The 19,181-nt window shown below is 61.5% G+C and overlaps 1 long non-coding RNA gene across 1 annotated transcript; it reads right to left on the bottom strand.

Moving 5' to 3' along the window:
* Nucleotides 1–539: 539 nt before the first annotated feature.
* On the bottom strand, nt 540–2,545 carry LOC306644611. Its single transcript, XR_013759421.1, has 3 exons — nt 2,390–2,545; nt 1,580–1,767; nt 540–1,034 (listed from the first exon to the last, which is right to left on the bottom strand). It is a non-coding gene; the product is annotated as an uncharacterized lncRNA (long non-coding RNA).
* Nucleotides 2,546–19,181: the final 16,636 nt, after the last annotated feature.

A 19,181-nucleotide genomic window follows, 5' to 3' on the forward strand; every position in this document is an offset into this window, starting at 1 on the left:
AACCCAGGAGGGAGGGTCAGGGCCCTGAGGAGCCAGGGGTGGGCAGCGAGAGGGCAGGTGCCCAGGCTCTGGCCCTGCCTGGGCACCACTGGGACAGGGTGGGCTGCAGGGACCCTGAGACCAAAGGGGCCTCCAAAGGGGCGGGGCCGCCTGAGCACAGGTGGCGTTCCCCCTCCCCCCCCCCTCCCGGCAGCAGAGCCTGTCTGGTGCTGGCTGATGGTCTCCCTCCCCTTGGCCCCTGGGCCTCTCCCGACTCCTCATGTGTCCAGTCCTCCCAGTCTCCCTGCTCCACAGGGCTGCCCCTGGAGGAGCGACCAGGTCCCATTCCCTGCTGTGGTCCCTCGAGGTGGCCGGTCCACAGAGCTCGTCACTGAGTGGAGGAGTGAGCGGGTGAGCCGGTGACTCCAACACCGGCTCACCAGGCCCTTCGGGAATGGGGGGTGGCCGCTTCCCTGCTGGTGTCCACTAGCCAGCTGGGCTCAAGTCCTGGCACTTCCGGCAGAGGCTGGGCTGGTCACCCACGGGGCCTGGGCCGTCCTGGCCGCCGTTCTCCTGGTTTGCACTGGGGTGGCAGTCGGCCCTGGCATGGGTCAGGCTGGGGTCACTGCCACTCTGTCCTTCTCGGAGCCTCAGGACTGTGAGCCCCGTCTGTGGCCCGGCCCCTCTGCACCCGCCCAAGCACCACCCCTCTGTCCTTCACCCTGGCTGTGTCTGCGAGCCTCCTGTCATCAGGCTCTGCTCTGCTCTCTGCCTCCTCCCAGGAAGCCAGCTCCCTGCCTGCTGGGCCTGGGTCTGGCTGCGGGCGGTGCTTCCCTAGGGCTCAGAGCGAGGCTGAGGAACCAGTGCCCAGAGAACAGGGGAGAAGGTGCGCTCCGGGGGCGGCCTGGGTCTGCGGTCCCAGCAGCTCAGGCTGGGGCAGATTGCTTCATCCCCCCAGGCCTCTGTTTCTTCATATGTAAAATGGACATGGTGACAGGATGGTCAGGCGGACTGGGCGGTTTCAGGCTGGTGGCCGACATCAGGAAGGCTGCGTCCTGTAAGTTGTAAAGAGGCTTTTTGGATCCAACTCCTCAGCTCCCGACTCCTGAGTCCCAACCTCCCCCTGGATTCCATTCAGGTCTCCCTCCTCGCAGGAAACAGTGCCTCCCCTTCACCCTCCACCACATCCACCTCTGATCCCCTCACCAATCCCCAGGGCTCTACTTAAAACACCCTAGTCCAGCTGCGTCCACTCCCCACCGCTCCTGGCCCTGACAAGCGGCCACCACCACTCCTCTGTGCGCTGAGGGCCCTCCCTCCTCTCCTCTTCCCTTCCTTCACTCTTCTCCAAGCAGGCCAGAGACTGTTTTACAACAGGAACCAATCCCCAGTACCACAAAACGACTCCCAGGCCAGCCCTCAGCTCATCCCTGCCCCTAGCCCTGGACTTCTCGCGCTTACAAACAGGATGTGGGCAACCCGCCTCAGGGCCTTTGCACTGCTGCCCTGCCCTGCCCTGACCTCTCCTCCCCACCTTCCAGGGTTCTCTCCTCCCTTCACGCCAGCCTCAGTGCCAGCATTGCCCCCTCAGCTCCCTGACCTCCTTTTCCAGCACCCAGTCCTTGAATTCCCTGGTCCACCAGGCTTGGTTTTCCTGTGGAGCTCATCCGGCTCCCTGGATTGCAGTACTGGGTTTTTCTTTGTTCTTTGTCTCTTCCCTCGAATGTGCGCCTCACAGATGCCAGAACTTTGTCTCCTGGTGCATGGAAGCGCTCCTGGCAGGAGTATCTGCTCATAAATATTGATTGGACAAATGAACGAATGAATGTTCCCTCCCATCGCCATCATTATTGCTCTGTGAACCTGCAGAGGATGGGCCAGGGGCTAATGCCATCGTGCCTAAGAAACAACAACAGTGGCCTAACCCGCTGGTCCAGTGACCAGTGGACTTTCTGTCCTCGCTGGGGCTCAGCCTTCCTGCCGCTATAGTTACCAGGTGCCACATTCCAGAAGAAACGCAAGGCCAGGCTGGTTCTGCTATTCTGCCCAGCTTCCTGAGACTTGCTCAGGATGGGAGAGAGAAAGATCAAATCCAAGGCCCCCCTCACCCTGTCTCAGCTCCACTGTGCCCAGATGGAAAGAGAAGGGAGGGACCTGCCTCCTTTAGAATTGGCCCGTCTTCACCCTGCGCTCCTGTCGGGCCAGCTCAGGCCCTAGGCGACTCACAGATGCACAGGTCGTGGTCCCTAACCGCAGGGTGGGTTCTGGTAGCTGGGAGGGGCGGGAGGCAGCACTGACTTAGCTGTGTGTAAAAATAGCAAGCGCCTCCACGTGACAGGGAGAAGGCAGGTGCGGAGGCTGGAGGGCGGGCGCAGCTCCCACACTGCCCCTCCCTCCACTGTCCACTCACCCTGCGTGCCACCTGGCCTCGGCCGGCTCCGGCTTCAGCAGCACCGGAGCCGGGAGGTCCCCTCACAACACCACGTCCCAGCCCAGGGCCAGGAGGGGTAGAGGGCTGCTTAGGACACACAGCTCATGCATGGCAAGGCGCAGGGCTTCCGGAAGGCAGGGCGGCTCTGGCTCCGCCCACAGCGCTGACCTGCACCTGCGTCCTGGGATGGTTCCCCTCCTCCGCTCCTCCTGATGCTCCGATCGCCAGGCCCTGGCGGGCCACGGGCCACGCACCCGAGCAGCATCTGCAGGGGCTGGGGCCCCAGCTGTCACTGTCCCTCTCATTTCTGTGACTGTAGCCATCACCTCCATCATCACCACTGCTTTGGGGTGAGCTGTATCTCCAAAAAGACGGGTTCCAGTTCTAAATCTGGTGCAGGACCTCATTATTTCTTGCAGTACTAGGGACTGAGCCCAGGGACACTCTACCACTGAGCTGTATCCCCAGCCTTTTTATTTCGGAGACAGGGTCTAAGTGGCCCAGGTTGGCTTTGAACTCGAAATCCTCCTGCCTAGGCCTCCTGAATCACTGGGATTACAGGTGTGGCCACCGCGCCAACTAAACCTAGTACTTTAGATGTTATTTGGAAATAGGGTATTAGAGGTGATCAAGTTAAAATGGGCCACTACAGTGGGCCCTAACCCAAAGAGATCACCGAAGGGGTATTGGGACATAGACACAGACACCCACAGAGGAAAAGTGACGTGAAGACACAAGAAGAGGCCATGGCAAGATGGCAGGTGGCAGTGATGCATCCACAAGCCAAGAAACGAAGCCTGCAGCTACCAGGAGCTAGGAGTCAAGAAGGAACAGATCCTTTCCCTGCACCTTCAGAGGGCACAGGGCCCTGCCAGACACCTTGAATTTGGATTTCTGTTTTGTAGAAATGTGAGGCAACTTCAGCAAGCTGATACAACCACCATCACCACCACCACCATTATCACCACCACCATCACCACCACCATCACCACCGCCACCACCATCACCACCACCGTCACCACCGTCACCACTGTCACCACCATCATCACCATCACCACCCCCACCACCACCACCACCACCACCACCACCAAAGCCACAACCACCACCATTATCACCACCACCACCATCACCACCACCATCACCACTGCCACCACCATCACCACCACCGTCACCACCGTCACCACTGTCACCACCATCATCACCATCACCACCCCCACCACCACCACCACCACCACCACCACCACCATCATCACCATCACCACCACCGTCACCACTGTCACCACCACCACCACCAAAGCCACGACCACCACCATTATCACCACCACCACCATCACCACCAACATCACCACCATCACCACCGCCACCACCATCACCACCACCACCATCACCACCACCACCATCACCACCACCATCACCACCACCACCACCATCATCACCACCACCACCACCACCATCATCACCACCACCACCATCACAATCACCACCATCACCACCACCACCACCACCACCACCAACATCACCACCATCATCACCATCACCACCATCACCACCACCACCACCATCACCACCAACATCACCACCATCACCACCACCGTCACCACTGTCACCACCACCACCAAAGCCACCACCACCACCATTATCACCACCACCACCATCACCATCATCACCACCACCACCATTATCACCACCACTGTCACCACCACATCACCACCACCATCACCACCATCACCACCACCATCACCACTACCACCATTATCACCACCACCATCACCACCATCACCATCACCATCACCACCACCACCATTATCACCACCACTGTCATCACCACCATATCACTACCACCATCACCACCATTATCACCACCACCATCATCACCACCATCACCACCTATCACTACCATCATCCCCATCATCACTACCATTATCACCATCCTATCATCGTCACCACCAGCATCACCATCATCATCACCACCCATCACCACCGTTACCATCACTACCACCAGCCCCACCAGCACGGTCCCCAGCTTCACCTCTGAGAGTCTCCTTCAGCTGTGCAAAAAATTGGTACAACCGTGGTGGTGTAAAACGACTCCAGCTATCACCTTACAGTTCGGAGGTGAAAGAACTGAGGACCAGGTGTCAGCAGGGTTGCTTTCCCTCCTTCCTCACCTCCTCCAGGATCTGGGGCTCCAGGTCTCCTCCGCTTACGGCTGCAACACTCCCATCTCTGCCTTCGTCTACACGTGACTTTTTCTCTCTTGTCTGAGGACGTCTGTGATGGCTTCGGGCCCCACCTGGGTGATTCAGGATGGCCTCGTCTCAGCATCTGTGAAGACCCTTTTCCAGGTCACAGATCTGGGGCTCGCGGTATGGGCACACCTTTTGCTGTGCCATCAGCTAGATGCCTGTGTGGACCGGGGCTGGTCCTGGTGCTTCTCCTGCCTCCTGGTCTTTACCCCTAAAGCCAGCATATAAGGGGCCAAGGCTCGGTGGGAAGGAACGTGTCCAGGAACTCCTGGGCCAGAGGAAAACGCCCCCCGAGAAACCAAGGCAACAAGAACCAGGTCGGGGGCCGAGTGCCTGGTCCTCTCAGTTCTGCCATTAGCCAGCGGCGGGTCGCTCTGGGCCTGTCTGCTCATCTGTGAAGCAGGAGTGGGCAGCGGTGGGTCTGGGTGACCCCCAAGGCCCCCACTGGGTGTCAACTGTCACTTCTCACTCAGGTCAAATGCTGCCCAGGGGATGACTCGCACACCAGCTAAGCCCTCAGCGCCACTCCCTGCCACCAGATTCGGGGCCTGCTGAAGGCCAGCTCACAGGGTGAGCACAGTGGAGGGAGGTGCCACCTGGTTGCTTGCCACCTTCCCCCTGCCTTGGCCTGGCCAGAGGACAGAGGAGCTCTTTGCCTCGCACTGTGAAGGACGTGGAGAGGGACTCTCCTGGAGCCACTGGGTTTATGCACTCAGAGATGTGCGCTCCACCGCTGGAAGCCAGTGGGTGCTGGAAGTCAGTGGCTGTGCGGCCCCAGACCAGAGAGCTTAGCGGAGAGCTGGCCCTGTGCGCCAGACCCCAGGACACCCACATAGGGGACCAGCGGGGCTGAAAAATCCCTCGCTGATCATCTGGACCATCCAAGGCCAAGAGATGGAGAGAGGCCCAGGGACAAAATCTTAGGCTGGTGACCTTGGAAGTGGAAAAAGAAACAAAAGACAGACTGAGGAGGTGGGGGCCTCTGAACGCTCCCTTTCCTCACTCAGGGCTGTTGATGAGGAGTTGTTTGTGAGTCCAAACACTTTCCTAAAAATTCCACTTACAGCCGCACTGAGGCCCTTCCCCTTTGGCGGGTCCCTCTGGCTCCGTGTCCAGAGCAGCAACTGTTTGCATTTGAGCTAATAATGTTCAAGAGCTGGAGCTGAGTTAGGGACAGGATTGCAAACTTTAATTAGCAGGATGAGATTAACATCCCAGTAGGAGGTTGGGGTGGGGGCCTCCTTCAGGCTCATCTGATCCCCGTGGACAAACCCCCCAGTGGAGGGCTCCCGTGGAGTGAGCAGGAGCCCGGCCAGCCAGAGCTTAGACCTGCAGTGTTAATCTCCGCCTGGCGGCCCCCAGCTGAGCCTTACTGCTTCCAAGACCACAGGTCCAACCGCTGCTTCTCGCTTGCCAGTCTCGGCCGGTTTTCTCCCTGCAGGTGCTTCAACAAAACAATCTGAGGCTGTGTGACCTTGGGGCACTTGCTCACCCTCTCCGGGTATAGGAGGCTAAGTGGGGAGGTTTGGAACAATCGATGGGCTGCTGGAGCCAAGCCTGGCGGGGGTGGAGGAATTCTAGCCGCCTTCCTGCGTAGCCTGGGGTCACACGCCCCGCTGGGCTGCCCTGGCCTGGTTCCGGCAGGGCCGGGAACGTTCTGGTCTCTCTCTGGTTTAGCCTCGCATCCAGCGGCCGCGGAGCTGTTCCGCCACAGTCCCGGGAAATTGGTCCGCTTAGGACGGAGCCTTCCCGGGAATGGAGGCATCTGCTCCCCTTTCGCCGCCCTCCTCTTCCGCGCGGGCCCCGGGCCCCTGCAGGGCCGCCCCGCGCCCGGGCGGTCCCGAGCCGCGCTCCCGCTCCCACCCGCGGCTTCCCGGGACGGCCGAGGGTGAGCTCCCCGGAGGCCGCCCGCGCGCGGCAGCGCGGCCCGCGGCGAACAATAACAGTAAATAACGCTCCCTTGTCAACGCCATAAAAACGGAAACGGTTACAATGTTTTTTAATAAGCGTCCCCCATCAATCTGCCTCCCTCCCGGGTCGTGGGCACCCGGAGGACGGGGAAGGATGCGGGGCACCGGGCGCCGCACCGGCCCGGGCGCAGGAGGAGGAGGACGCCGGGGGGAAGAGGGGAAACGGCAAGTGAGAGACGAGGGGGCGCGAGCGGCCGGGGTCACGCGCGCCAGCCGAGCCGGGAAGCGGCCGCGGTGAGTAACACCGTTGCCATGGCGACGTGGCCGCGAGGAACAGGAAGCGGCAGAAATAGCAGCCGCCGCGGCCCCGCCCCTCCCCCCGCGAGTCCGTTGCCAGGGCGACCGGGCCCGAGCGAGGCTGCGCGGGCGGCCGCGGCCTCCTGCGCCCGGCCCGCGCATGCGCAGCGTCCGGTCCCGCGCGGGCGTCGTGGGGGCGCCGCGCCGCAGTCCTCGGGGCTGCCGGGACCCCCCAGAGCTGCCCTGGCCTGGGGTCGGATCGGTGGGGGCAAAAGAAAAGCAAGAGTTTCCATTGTTTGCCTTGGAAAAGGCCCCTCCTTTGTTTCTGGCGCGTGTGCCGAAGGCGGGAGGGGGCGGCGCCCCGGGCCCCTCGGTCCCTGTCGTTTTCTGAGCGACAGGTCCCAGGCCCAGCCGGGGACGCCGAGGGGGCGCGGGCGCACGGCCCTGCCCTCCGGCAGCCCCAGGTGCCGGCGTCCCAGGCTCAGCTGCCCGGTCCCCTCTGCAGAGCCCAGCCCAGATGCGGCTGCCCGGGGCGCAGAGGACACCAGGGCCCGGTCCACCAGGAGCAGCCCACCCTAAGGAAGTTCGGGGAACCCCAGCTGCTCCGGACACAGGCCGCCCCCAGCTTGCTTATGCGGAAGGGCCGCAGCCTTGCGTGTCAGGCTGGGGCGTGTGCGTGTGTCTGGGGGACACCATCATCCTTGAGGCCGCTCGTGGAGAATTTTTTTCTCCAGGTCTTGTTTGGTTTGTTTTTAATAAGGGTCAGAGGTCTGCGCTTCTGTGGGGAAGGGGGAAGGGTCACCTCAGATGGCCAGGCCAGGAGGTCCCAGGGGGACGGGTCACGGGGCCTGTGCTCCTGGCCAGGGCCTGGAGCCAGAACCCTCCCATCTGGCACTGCTCCCGGCAGGCAGGGCCAGAGTCAGCAGGCGACAGGCTTCCCGCCTGCTCCCCAGGGTGTAGCCCCGAAGAGGACCAAGAACTGGGGACCTCTCCTGGGCAGGACAACTGTCATTTTCCGGCTCTGGCCTTGGCCATGCTGGCAAGAGAGGAGCGAGCGGAGTGGCCCTGGTCTCCGGGGCTTTCTACAATGGAAAGGGAGGCTTTTGTGTTTTGCACAGGGCTAGCTTAACCTCCCAGAGTCCGGGCTGGCCAGGAGGATGTAGGCAGTGTGCACCAGCAGCGGGGTCGGGGCCGCTCCAAGCCTCCCCGCCAGCCCCCCATGGCCTAGAGCAGGCCACTTGGCACCCAGAGCACCCAGGAGAGGGATTTCCCCTCGCCTCCTCCTCTGGAGATGGAGAGGTGCCCCAGGCCTGAAGGGGAAGTGCCACTGGTGCCCAGAAGATTGGGTCCACCACTGTGGACTTTGAGGAGGAAGTGAAGACAGGGAGGAGGCACCGGGAGGAGTGGCTCGTGCTGAGCATCAGGCTTTGTACCAGACAGCCCTGCTGGATGGCAGGGACAGGGCAGTGCCCGCCCATCCTGTTGAGGGCTGCCTGAGAACTCTTCACAGGGCACCTGGCACGTAGTGGGTGCCTGGCACATAGTGGGTGCCGGAACATGGCGGCTACTCTCAGCTGGAGGGCATTGACCACTCTACCCTGTGTGACTCAGGATCACTGCCTTAGGTCCAAGACTTGGGCAGGTTAACCTTGGCACACGCTAAGGGAGGGAGTCTGGACTGGGGTCAGCAGAAGCAAAGCTGGTCATGGGCTCTGCCACCAACCCACTGTGACCTGAAGCAAGTCACCCACCCCCTGTGGGCCTCAGCCTTCCCATCTGCACGTGGGGCGAGTGACAACCGCCCCTGACAGCGCTGGCTCAGGACCAGGCACCCCCAGGGTCTGCTTCTTTGTCTAATTTCACTCTCAAACAGCCTTCCTTCCCTCGGAGCACACCTGGGGGTGGCGCGTCCTTGTCTCACGCACCCCGGAGGACAGCGCTGTGCTGCTGTGTTACTGTCCTCACCCACAGGGCCAGGCTCTCGGCAGGGGACACTCAGGGGTTCTGTCCCCCCCTTGTCTCTTCCTGCTGCTGACATCGAGAGGCTGGGGTCCTTAATACACACGGCTGGACGTGTGGCATCCAGATGGTGCAGTTAATCGCGCTGGAAGCTGTAAATCAGCGTTATTGTCCCGGCGCCCCCTCCCCTCTGCTGTGCTGTCACCTGGAGGAGGAGCCGTGGGAGAGCCCCTCCAGCCCCGCCCACCCACCCAGGCTTTGTTCCCACTCAGTAGCCAGGCAGGAGGTGGCCCAGTGCTGGTGCTGTCACTGCCTGGCTGTGTGACTTTGGCCAAGCCCTGGATGTCCTGGTTAGTCTCATTGTCCTCATCCATGAAATAGGGGCAGGCCACAGCCTGCGCAGTCCCAGGGTGGGCGATGCACTCCACCTGGCCCTGGGGCCTGGCCTGGGGCTGGTTCTAAGCCTAAATGTGCTCCATTCTTTTTTTTTTTTTTTTAGTATTTTTTAGTTGTTAATAGGCCTTTATTTTGTTTCTATGTGGTGCTGAAAATCGAACCCAGTGCCTCACACATGCTAGGCAAACTCTGCCACTGAGCCCAGCCCCAGCCCCTGTGCTCCACTCTTAACGCACCGCTGGGCAAGTCCTCCACTGCTCACCTGGCTCCCTCTTCTACCTTGGGGAACCGTTGCTCAGAGAAGAGAAGGGTTGCCCAAGGCCACACAGCCATTAGCTGAGGCATTGGGATTAAACCTGGCAGGCCAGGCAACGCTGAAGACCTGCTGCAACCCCAGGTTCCTGCCTCCCTCTCGGAGACCCTTGGAGGCACCCCACCAAGGTCCCCAGTGATGGCTAGCCTGGGAGATCCCCCCCGCATGAGGGTGAGGGTCCAGGGACAGCAGATGTGTCCTGATGAGATGGGAGGGGGGCTTGGGGTGAGCCACGTGTGCTCTCCCACCTGAACTTTCCTGCCCCTGTGGCTGAGTCACCAACGCCTCCAGGGACAGGAGACAGTTGTCCCTCACCAGCCAGGCTTCCCGCCTTCCCTGCAGCCCTCCGTCCATCTTGCCAGTCCCTCATGCCCTCCCTGCCTGCTTGCATGTTCCAGAACCTCCAGAGCCCGCTTTCCTTAGGCCTTGGGCGCCTCCCCCAGGGGGCCCTCACTCTGGTGAAGACACTGAACAGCTGAGGACCACTGCCCTGGGCGGCCCAGAAGAGTGGCATCGACATCCTCGGGCCCCCAGGCCCTCCCACACCTGCCCCAGCCATGCCCTCCAGCACTGCCCAGGTCGGTGTCTTCCGCCTTTCAGTCTGCAGTGGGACAGTGCCCGGCGGCCAGGAGCCCACCAGCACTGTCTGGAGGCCAGCGAGGCCAGGGTCGGGACAGCAGGCTGGTTGTCCTCACAGTGGAGAGGAGTGGCTCCCCTGGGTCCCTCTGAGAAGGGCGCTGGTCCTGCTGGTGAGAGTGGAGCCGGGTTGCCTTCGCCCACGCCCCCATGTCCTAGGGTCTGCCCTTGGTGCCTTCAGAGTTCCAAAACAGACCCAGGTCCACTCGGATGGCCAGCCAGTCAGCTGGGGCAGGCCTGGCGGAGGCGGGGCAGGGCAGGGCACTGGACCTGGAGGCGGGGGGCCCAGGGGCAGGTCCTGGCACTGTCTGTGAGGTGAAATCCTGAGTGTCCACCAGCTCAGATGAAATGCCTTGGAGACTTGGGGACATTGCTGTTGCTGCCAGGGGACTGTGTGACCAAGTAGTGGTTCTGGAGGGACTGGCCTTGGGAGGCCACCTTCCTGCAACGGCTAACATCTGTTCAACTGCCCTTACTGTGCCCCGCCGGCCGGGTGTTAGGGCAGATGCTAGGTTAGTCTAGATCCTCCCTGATTCTCCTGTCCTGGTGAGCTCCAGTCCTGCAGTTGGTGGAGGCTGTATTGAGGATTCTGAGGCTGCATCTGACCTTGAGGGAAAGAGCGCTGTGATCCATTAGTAATGTCTGCCACAGGCACAGGAAGGAGTGTAAGTCAGACATGTGCCAGGCTCACCAGGGAAAACAGGAGGCCATCAGGAGACCTCATGTGGCTGCCTGCTGCAGGCCTGGGCACGCCACTGACACTGACCCGCTGCCTGCCTCATGCAACCCCTTGGTGGAGCAGAGATGCTGACGTGGGATTCGCTGCTTTGGGGGAGTCAGAGGGAGCCGAGCAGGTTCCCAGCCTGCCCCGGGCAGGGGCAAGGGTCAGATGAGAGATGCCCCCTGTGAACTGAGGAGCACTCAGCAGAGGTGCGTCGGCTGGGAGGCGGCCCGGCTGCCCCAGAGCGCCCAACTGGCCTGGCCACCCCTGCCTGGGCCTCAGCTTCCCTATACGGCAAGGGGGCTCCTGCTGGGCTCCCGAGGGTGCGCTGGCTCCCGCAGGGCACGACCTCGACCCTGCCTGCCTGCGTCCCCAGCTGTAGCCCGACCCACGTGAACAGCCGCCTGCAGCTGTTCTCCCTCCCACAACACGCTGCCCTTCCAGGCCGCTGGCCTTTGTCTGTTCTGCGAGCCCCCCTCCCCTCCCGGCTGCCCTTGGACCTCAGTGGGCTGTCGGGCTTGGGATCTGCCCCCCAAGCATCGGGTCCTGTGCCCGCCTGGCTCAGTGTCAGCGTTCCAGCGTGGCCCCCACGTTTGACCCGTCTGATTCTCCGACCTCACTGGGGCTTCTCAGGCACGTGTGCCTGGCTTGTCTGTCTCCTTGTCCTTGGTGTCCAGCACCTGTGACACTGTAGGTGCTACCCAGAGTGGGCTGGCCAAGGGGAGTGGTCATCCCAGAGCAGGGCACAGGCAGAGCTGCCTGGGGGCCCCCATTCCCCTCCTCCCCAGTGGAAGCAGGCCCCTCGGCTGAGCTCCAAGGAGTCCCCTGCACAGGGCTAGGGATCCCCAAACGAACTGCCCCCTGGCCTCCTTACGCTGTCCACCTGGGCCGAGCAGCTGATCTGCCGTGGGTGGGGCGTGGGAACAGGGCCGGGGCCATGGGCAGCAGGTTCCCAGGTCTCACCATACCTGTGGAGGTCAGCCTGGCCCCTGGCGGCCCTGGAGCTTGAAGGTGGGGTTCTGGGCGCCAGCCCTGGCTGGGCCTTCGCCTGGCTGCCCCCACGGTCATCCTGTCTGCTGCAAGGCAGGGCAGCCGGGTCTCCCTGCCCTGGCAGAGGGGCGGCTGTTGCTGCAGGCTGCTGGTGCTCTGGTCCCGGCCACCTTCCCTCTGACCCAGGACCCTTTCAGGAGGCTCGAACAGAGTCCAGGGAGCAAGGAGTGTAGCCCTCTTGTTCGGCAGAGGAGGAAGCTGAGGCCCACAGAAGGAAAGAGACTTTCCAGGGCCACACGGGAGACAGTACTCTTTCTATGGCTTGCTGTCCTCCAGGAGAGAGGACCCTTTGGCTTTGACCTCAAGGAAATGGAAAAACTTGGATCTTGAAGACAGGAGATTGACATGATTAAGATGTGGAAAGGCTGTGTGACCTTGGGTACGTTACCTAACCTCTCTGAGCTTCATGGTCCTAGTGAGGGTCCAGTGAATAAAAACTGCACAGGGCAGCAGGCCTCCTAGCATGTCCCTAACTCTCAATAAACAGGAGCTTTCTTTAGGGTTAGAGAACAGATGAGCCTCAGCCTGAACAAATTCAGTAATGAAACGTGTTTTGCACGTCCCCTGCCCTTTCTGGTCATGGAAGGATGGTCAGAGTCAGACAGGTCCTGTTCAGGATTGTGTGGACTGTGATTCGTCTGGGGCGCGGTGGTCCTGGGCCTGGGACTCCTGGCCAGGGGTGGGGTCTGGGCCAGGGAGCAGAGGGACCGGGTGCTCCTGCCCGCAGCCCACCACCCTCCACTGCCCCGCTGCTGCCCGCGGCCCTCTGCTGCGGAGTTGGGGGTGCAGGGTGCACATCCCAGGCCGCGTTTCCCTGGCAGTTCTGAAACTACCTGGCCCTTAACGAGGCATGGTGTGTATTTAATCAGCAGGAAACCGACCAACTTCTACATAAGGGCCTTTGTGGGAGCTTCGAATCTGGGGAAGAGGGTGATCGAGCAAGAACCGCACCCAGAGCCCAAGAGGGGCTGTCCAGGCGCTGCGGGCCGGGCCCTCCTGGCTGCCATCCCGTCCTCCAGGGTGAGGCGGACAGAGGGGAGGACCTGGGAGCACAGTCGGGCAGCGGGAGGGGAGGACTGGCCAGGCAGCCCGCAGAGGCCGGGCTCAGACAAGCCCCAGGGATTGACAGCCCCCAGTCCTGCTTTTGACCTTGGCCTGCTGACCTTCAGGTACCCTCCCAGGTGGGACTAGGCAGCTGGGACCCGTGCAGCACCTCTTACCGGACCCCACAGGATCCCAGGCGCCCGGGCACCGGCTCTGATAGGACTCCTGGGCTGTGGGGCTGGCAGGGACGGACTTGCCTCGGCCTGCACAGGACCCTCTCCAGTCCTGGCGCACAGCCCACCCTCCCAGCCCGGCAGGGGCAGGCTTGGCCACACAGGTGCCCCAGTGTTGTTTGGAGGGTCACTGAGTGGATGGGGACAAGTGAGTGGATGAGTGAGCAAATGGGGACATCGGGACTCAGGGGTCCTGCACCCCACAACCTGGGGGGTCACCAAACTTTACTGAGGTGGGTCCTGATGACCAGAGGGAGGGCCGCCTGCTGCCCTCAGTCTGGGGACTCACCGCCGTCCAGCCCGACCTCACACCGGCTTGCTCCCGAGGCTCCTGCCCCTTTGCAGGGCAGAGCGCCCGGCTGCAGAGTCCCCCAGAGCACTGTGTCCGCATCACCCAGCCTGGGCCTGGCCACGTCCAGCCTGGACCCTCAGAGCCGCAGGGAGGTGAGAGACCCAGCCAGGTGGAACAGAGCCTGTGCACTGGGCTGGTTTGTTTGTGAGACAGACATTTACTGAGCACCTACTATTTGCTGAGCACTGTGAATGTGACACCCCAAGAGGGACCCTTGCTCAGTGGTCACCCACTGTTCAGAGGGGGGGACTGTCCAGGTGGACATTCAGGAGCCTTCGGGGAGAAGTGGCCCCAAGTCGAGATCAGGCTGGGAAGCTGCCAGGGGAATTCCAGGCAGAGGGACAGAGGGTGAGCCAAGGCCAGTCCTCAGCAAACAGCCCAGCACTGGCTGTCATCCTGTCACCGAGACAGGACTGCGGGGGGCAGAGCGCAGGGTGAGCCTCCCGTCCCCACTGGCTGCACAGGCGAAAGAGCCCCCGCTGGGAGCCAGGTGCTGACAAGGGCCGCAGGGGTCTGCTCCCTGCCCTGGGCATCCATGCCTGGTGGGAGGTGGACAGAGGCTGGGGGGTCAGGCAAGCACTGCGTGAACACACAGGACCCTGCAGAGCCAGGAGCCAGGCAGCACTGAGGCGGGGACCAGGGACCCGACCAGAAGGAGCACCCAGCACTTGGGACTCCTCCTGAGGGTGATGGGAGCCACCAAAGGCTCTGGAGCAATGGAGGGGCTTCGCTTCAAGGGCTGGAGTTTGGTTTTAGGGGAAGGGTTTTCACTGACCTTTCTAGTGCCCTGCAGAGAACGGAAGAGGAAAGACCAAAGGCAAGAGGTGGTGGCCAGGGTGCTGCCTCCGGACAGAGGGGCTCTGCACGCTCCCCAAGGGGGAGGGGCAGGACTTGAGCAGGCTGCGCAGGGAGAGCGGGTGGAGTGGGGCCGAGGCCCAGCTTTCTGCACAGGGCCTTGGGCGGCTGGGGTCAGGTGTCTGAGATGGTCTTAGCAGGATAGTCCCGCCCTGGTGTCCACAGCAGAGGGTCAGCAGAGACATCGAGACAGACGGGACCTCCAACCAGGGAAGAGCTGCCAAGGCCCTTACCTGGGTCCTCATTTTCCACAGAAGGGGAGGGGTCATCCTTCCCATTCCACATCCCTGGCTCCTCCAGGGGCACCGCAGTGCAGAACATTCTAGAACCCTGAATGTTTTCCTGCAGGTTTGAGAAGTCCTTCCAAGTTCCTCTCCTCACTTCGCACATTCCTTCCAGGCCCTGGATCAAAGGCTCTGCTCCGTGAAGGGCAGAGCTGCTTCCCCGGATCGGGGTCCCGTGCCTCGGTTTTCCCAGAAGCCCACTCCTGACCTGGCTGCGGGTGGGGCCGCGGGGCTCAGGCCAGGGTGCTGTGGGTGCCGAGCTGGGCGGGCAGTCCCGGGCTCCCTCGGTCTCTTGGAGGGGTGCTCCCTGCCCCTGCGAGGGAGCTTTGTGTCCATTCTGCCCCAATCATGGGGGGCCGGGAAGGGACCCAGCTGGGCTGTCACTGGCCCTGCAGATGGATGGAGAAAGGGAGGTGTGTGTGTGTGTGTGTGTGTGTGTGTGTGTGTGTGTGTGTGTGAGAGAGAGAGAGAGAGAGAAAGAGAGGGAGAGAGAGGGAGGGAGGGAGGGAGGGAGCGGGGAGGGAGGGAGAGGGCCAGCAGCCCAGCCTGGAACCTAATTGTCCGCTGTCTAATCTGTCAGCGGAGGACAGCTTGCTGAGCCCCTCCCGGCGGGCTGATAAATGCCGGCGAGGCCCCAGCGCGCCAGAGCTGCCTTAATTGGTATCAGGATGTGCCTGGACTCCATCCGCCAGGCCCTGCCTTCCTCCCCTCTGCCGCCTCCTCCTCCCCCGCCGGCATCCAGTCCCCAGGAGGGCTCACCTGCCACCCACCCTCAGGGACGTGCAGCAGCTGCGGCCCCATCCCTGGGGGAGAGCATGAGGCTAGTAGCTCCCATGGCATGGCATCCATGTGGCACCTACTGTGTTCCCCGCCCAGGCTGACAAAGCCCTCTCCCCAGCCTGGCTCCTCGCACAGCCCTCCCAGGTGGGGAGCCACCCATCCACCCACACACCCAGGAGGAGCGCCCCAGGGCACAGGGTACACAGGGAGCAGGAAGGCTGGTGTGCTGCTTGTCCCCAGGAGCTCCTTGAGACCTGGCAGGAAGGCCTGCTGGGGTTTATGGGTGAGTGGGACCCAGTTCGGAAAGTTCAGAGAGGTTTGCCAACCTGTCTAAGTCACACAGAACAGGAGGGAGAGAGCAAGGTGACCCTCAAAACAACCATGTGGCCGGCGTGGTGGCACACGCCTGTGATCCCAGCGACTCAGGAGGCCGAGGCGGGAGGATCACAAGTTCAAAGCCAGCCTCAGCAACTTAGCCAGGCCCTAAGCAACTCAGTGAGACCCTGCCTCTAGATAAAGTATATAAAGAAGGGCTGGGGATGTGGTTCAGTGGTTAAGCACCTCTAGGTTCAATTCAATTTTTTTCAATTAAATTGAAAATTTCTCCAAAAACAAAAACAACACCCACACGACTGGTTCTCAAAGATTGGTTCTCAATGTCACGGGCATCCATATCCTTCAGGGTGTGAGACAGTAGCCCTATCCATGTGGACATCAGGCAGGTCAGTGGGCCGCTCCAGACCCTGATGGGTGGACTCTCCATCGTCCCTGAGATTGGAAACTCAGGAAGGAGCAGAGTGACATTTCATCCATCTGCCCATCGCCCTTCCATGCATCCATGCACAGAGCAACTGCCTTCTGCTGAGCCTCATTCTAGATCCAGGCAGGACAGGCGATGTGATTTTGGGGCCTTGTGCAAAAGAAAAATGTGGGGAGTCCCTTGTTGGAAACAGATTACTGGGAATTTCAAGGTGGCTCGCCTGAGAGGCCAGCCTGCTGCAGGCCCGCCCGGGCAGGAGGAGAGCCAAGCCGGCATCCCAGAATCCGAGAGCCCTGGTCCCCGTGTGGTCCCATTTCAGAACCGGAATCCTGACATGAGCGCAGGATCTGAGACCCAGAGCTCCTTTGTTCACAGGGCCGCAGACCCACCGGAGGCTGACCCGCCCGCCCGGGGAGGCTGGCTGTGGTCCAGTCCCCGCCCCCGCAGTGTGATCGCCTGCACATCTGACGGCAGGGACGTTCTGTGCTGGACCTGCAGGGCTGTCACCTATGTACCACATGCACCTCCTCAGCCCCGAAAGGACTCGGTGTGACACCTCCCCGCTAGGGGCTAGGAGGGGTTCTGCGCTGTGATGCCTCGTTCAGGAGAGTCGGCCCCTGCTTTCCAGGTCATCGAGGGAGGGCACCAGGCAGGGTCAGACAGTGGCCCCAGGCACCAACCTGAGGTTCCTGGGCCGGGGACAGTGCTCTGTGCGGGGGAGGGGACAGGAGGTCGCCGTGCTCCTCTGGGGCGCTTTGTTTCATTTACAGGGATTGAGCAGCTTTCCTTTTCTGCAGTTCTGGGGCTGGGACCCCAGGCCTCCTGCATGTGACACCCCAGCCCCCCTGGAGCTTTCTTTGGTTTTGACCCTGGGGATTGAACCCAGGGGTGCTTTACCACCAAGCTGCATCCTCAGCATCCCCAGCCCCTTTATTTTTTTAATTTATTCATTTTTTGTAGTTGTAGATGGACAGAATGCCTTTATTTATTTATCTATTTTTGTTTATTTTCATGCGGTGCTGAGGCTCAAGCCCAGTACTCAGCACTTGCTAGGCAAGCCCTCTGCCACCTGAGATAGATCCCCAGCCCTCCCAGCCCTTTTGATTTTTTATTTAAAGACGCTGTCTTGGTGAGTTGCTTAGGGCCTCGCTAAGTTGCAGAGGCTGGTCTCAAACTTGTGATCCTCCTGCCTCAGCCTCCCCATATGTTGGGGTCACAGGTGTCTGCCGCCATCCACCACCATGCCCAGTCAGAGCAACTTTCTTAAAAAGAGAAAAGAAAATAGCTTATTGATGATAAATGGAACGGGCGCTCATTATAAAACTAGTTAATAATAATAAGGCAGAAGAAGAAAGCAACAAGGACCCGCACCCTCTGAAGGAACCGCTACTGCTGTTGGGGAAAGCCCTTCCAGATTTTTCTAGACATATAAATCTCAGCCCCTAGATGGGCGTGCACACCCCAGTTTCCAGGCAGCCCGTTGCCCCCTCACTAAGCAAGACCGTGGCTTCCGGGAGGACGTGGAAGCCCCTCGTGAGCCGGCCCCTCCGAGACGCCAAATCGGGCGCTTTCCCTCACATGCCCCGCGCCCCGCAGATGGCACCCTCGGCACACGCCCGCTTACTTCCTCAGCCGGGTCTGCGGAGGCACAACCCCTGGGGCTCTCGCAGGATGGGCACGGCCACCTCCGGTGCCGGATCACCCGCATCGCATTCCCTGCCCGCCCGCAGCGCCCTCCTCTCCCCTGGGGGCCTCCACCCGCTCCTGCAGGCAGATGTCCTGCGCTCAGCCTCTCCAAACTGCAGCTGGCAGAGGCCACGGAGCCCAGCAGCCACCTCGGCCCCTCACGGGTGGCCCATCCTGGCTGCTCTTCTGTCTCTGCTCGCTCAGGAGCTGGAACCCCTTGGCAGCTGCCCCCAGCCGGGCGCCCGGCTCTCGGCTCTCTTCTCAGTTGGGCAACGCTGGACTCGGGGCCTGGGCACCTAATCACTTGCGCTTTCTCCTGATTTGCATGTCCTTAAGGCGCCTTGATTAACACCCCTTCCCAGACTCCCCTGCTCCCGCCACCAAGGCTCTGATTGCCAAGTGGCCTCAACCCCTTTAAAAGTAAAATAAATCCCCCCTAATGCAAGCGAAGCCCGCGCTTCCCTGGACATGAAGAGATCCGCAGGCATCTCCCAGGAGCCTGCCAGCCCAGAAACACGAGGACTTCTGCAAGGAATCAGGCCATTTCTCCAGCTGGCAGGCCACAGACTTTCCTTGGTTCTGATATTTACGGGTTGCACGCTCTGGCTGGCTGGCTGGGAGACTGCAGGGTGGTTGCTGGAGGTGCACATCGTCTCCACTATGGGAAGGACACGGAGGCTCGGAGGGGCCACCTGCTCCAAGTCTCCCAGCCAGACACATTGAGCTGTGCTGGTGTTGGAACCCAGCAGAGACGCCAGCGAGACCTTTCAACTAGCATGCTCCTCTGCCTTGCTCAGAGCAGGCTGGCCTTGACCTGGGGCCCCCGGAGGCCGAGGCTGACAGGAGCAGATACACTCGGCAGGGCGGCCATGACGTTCAGCCCTGGATGCCCTCTCAGCTGAAGAAGCCAGGCTTCGCCCCCGAGAAGAGGACCCAGGTTTCCCTCTGCTGCACCCCAGCTGTGTGACTTAGTGTCTAGGGGTGGAGGCAGCACTGCTGGCTCTGGTGACAACAGCTGCAGGGCCTCTTGGGCGTGATGTGTGGATCTGTGGGCAAGACCACAGCGGCACCCGTGCACTTCCAGCTGACCATGATACCTGGCCCAGTGCAGCCCAGAGTCTGCAGGTCCTCTCCTGCTCAGAGAAGTTCTTCAGGGCTCTGCGGAGGGCAGGATGCTCCCGGCTCAGCTCTCCGCCCTCCTGTCCTCTGAGCCACCCAGCTCCCCTTCCCTGCCTGTGCAGTTCTGGCA

Source organism: Sciurus vulgaris (assembly GCF_902686455.1).
Source record: "Sciurus vulgaris genome assembly, chromosome: 15".
Classification (NCBI taxonomy): domain Eukaryota; kingdom Metazoa; phylum Chordata; class Mammalia; order Rodentia; family Sciuridae; genus Sciurus; species Sciurus vulgaris.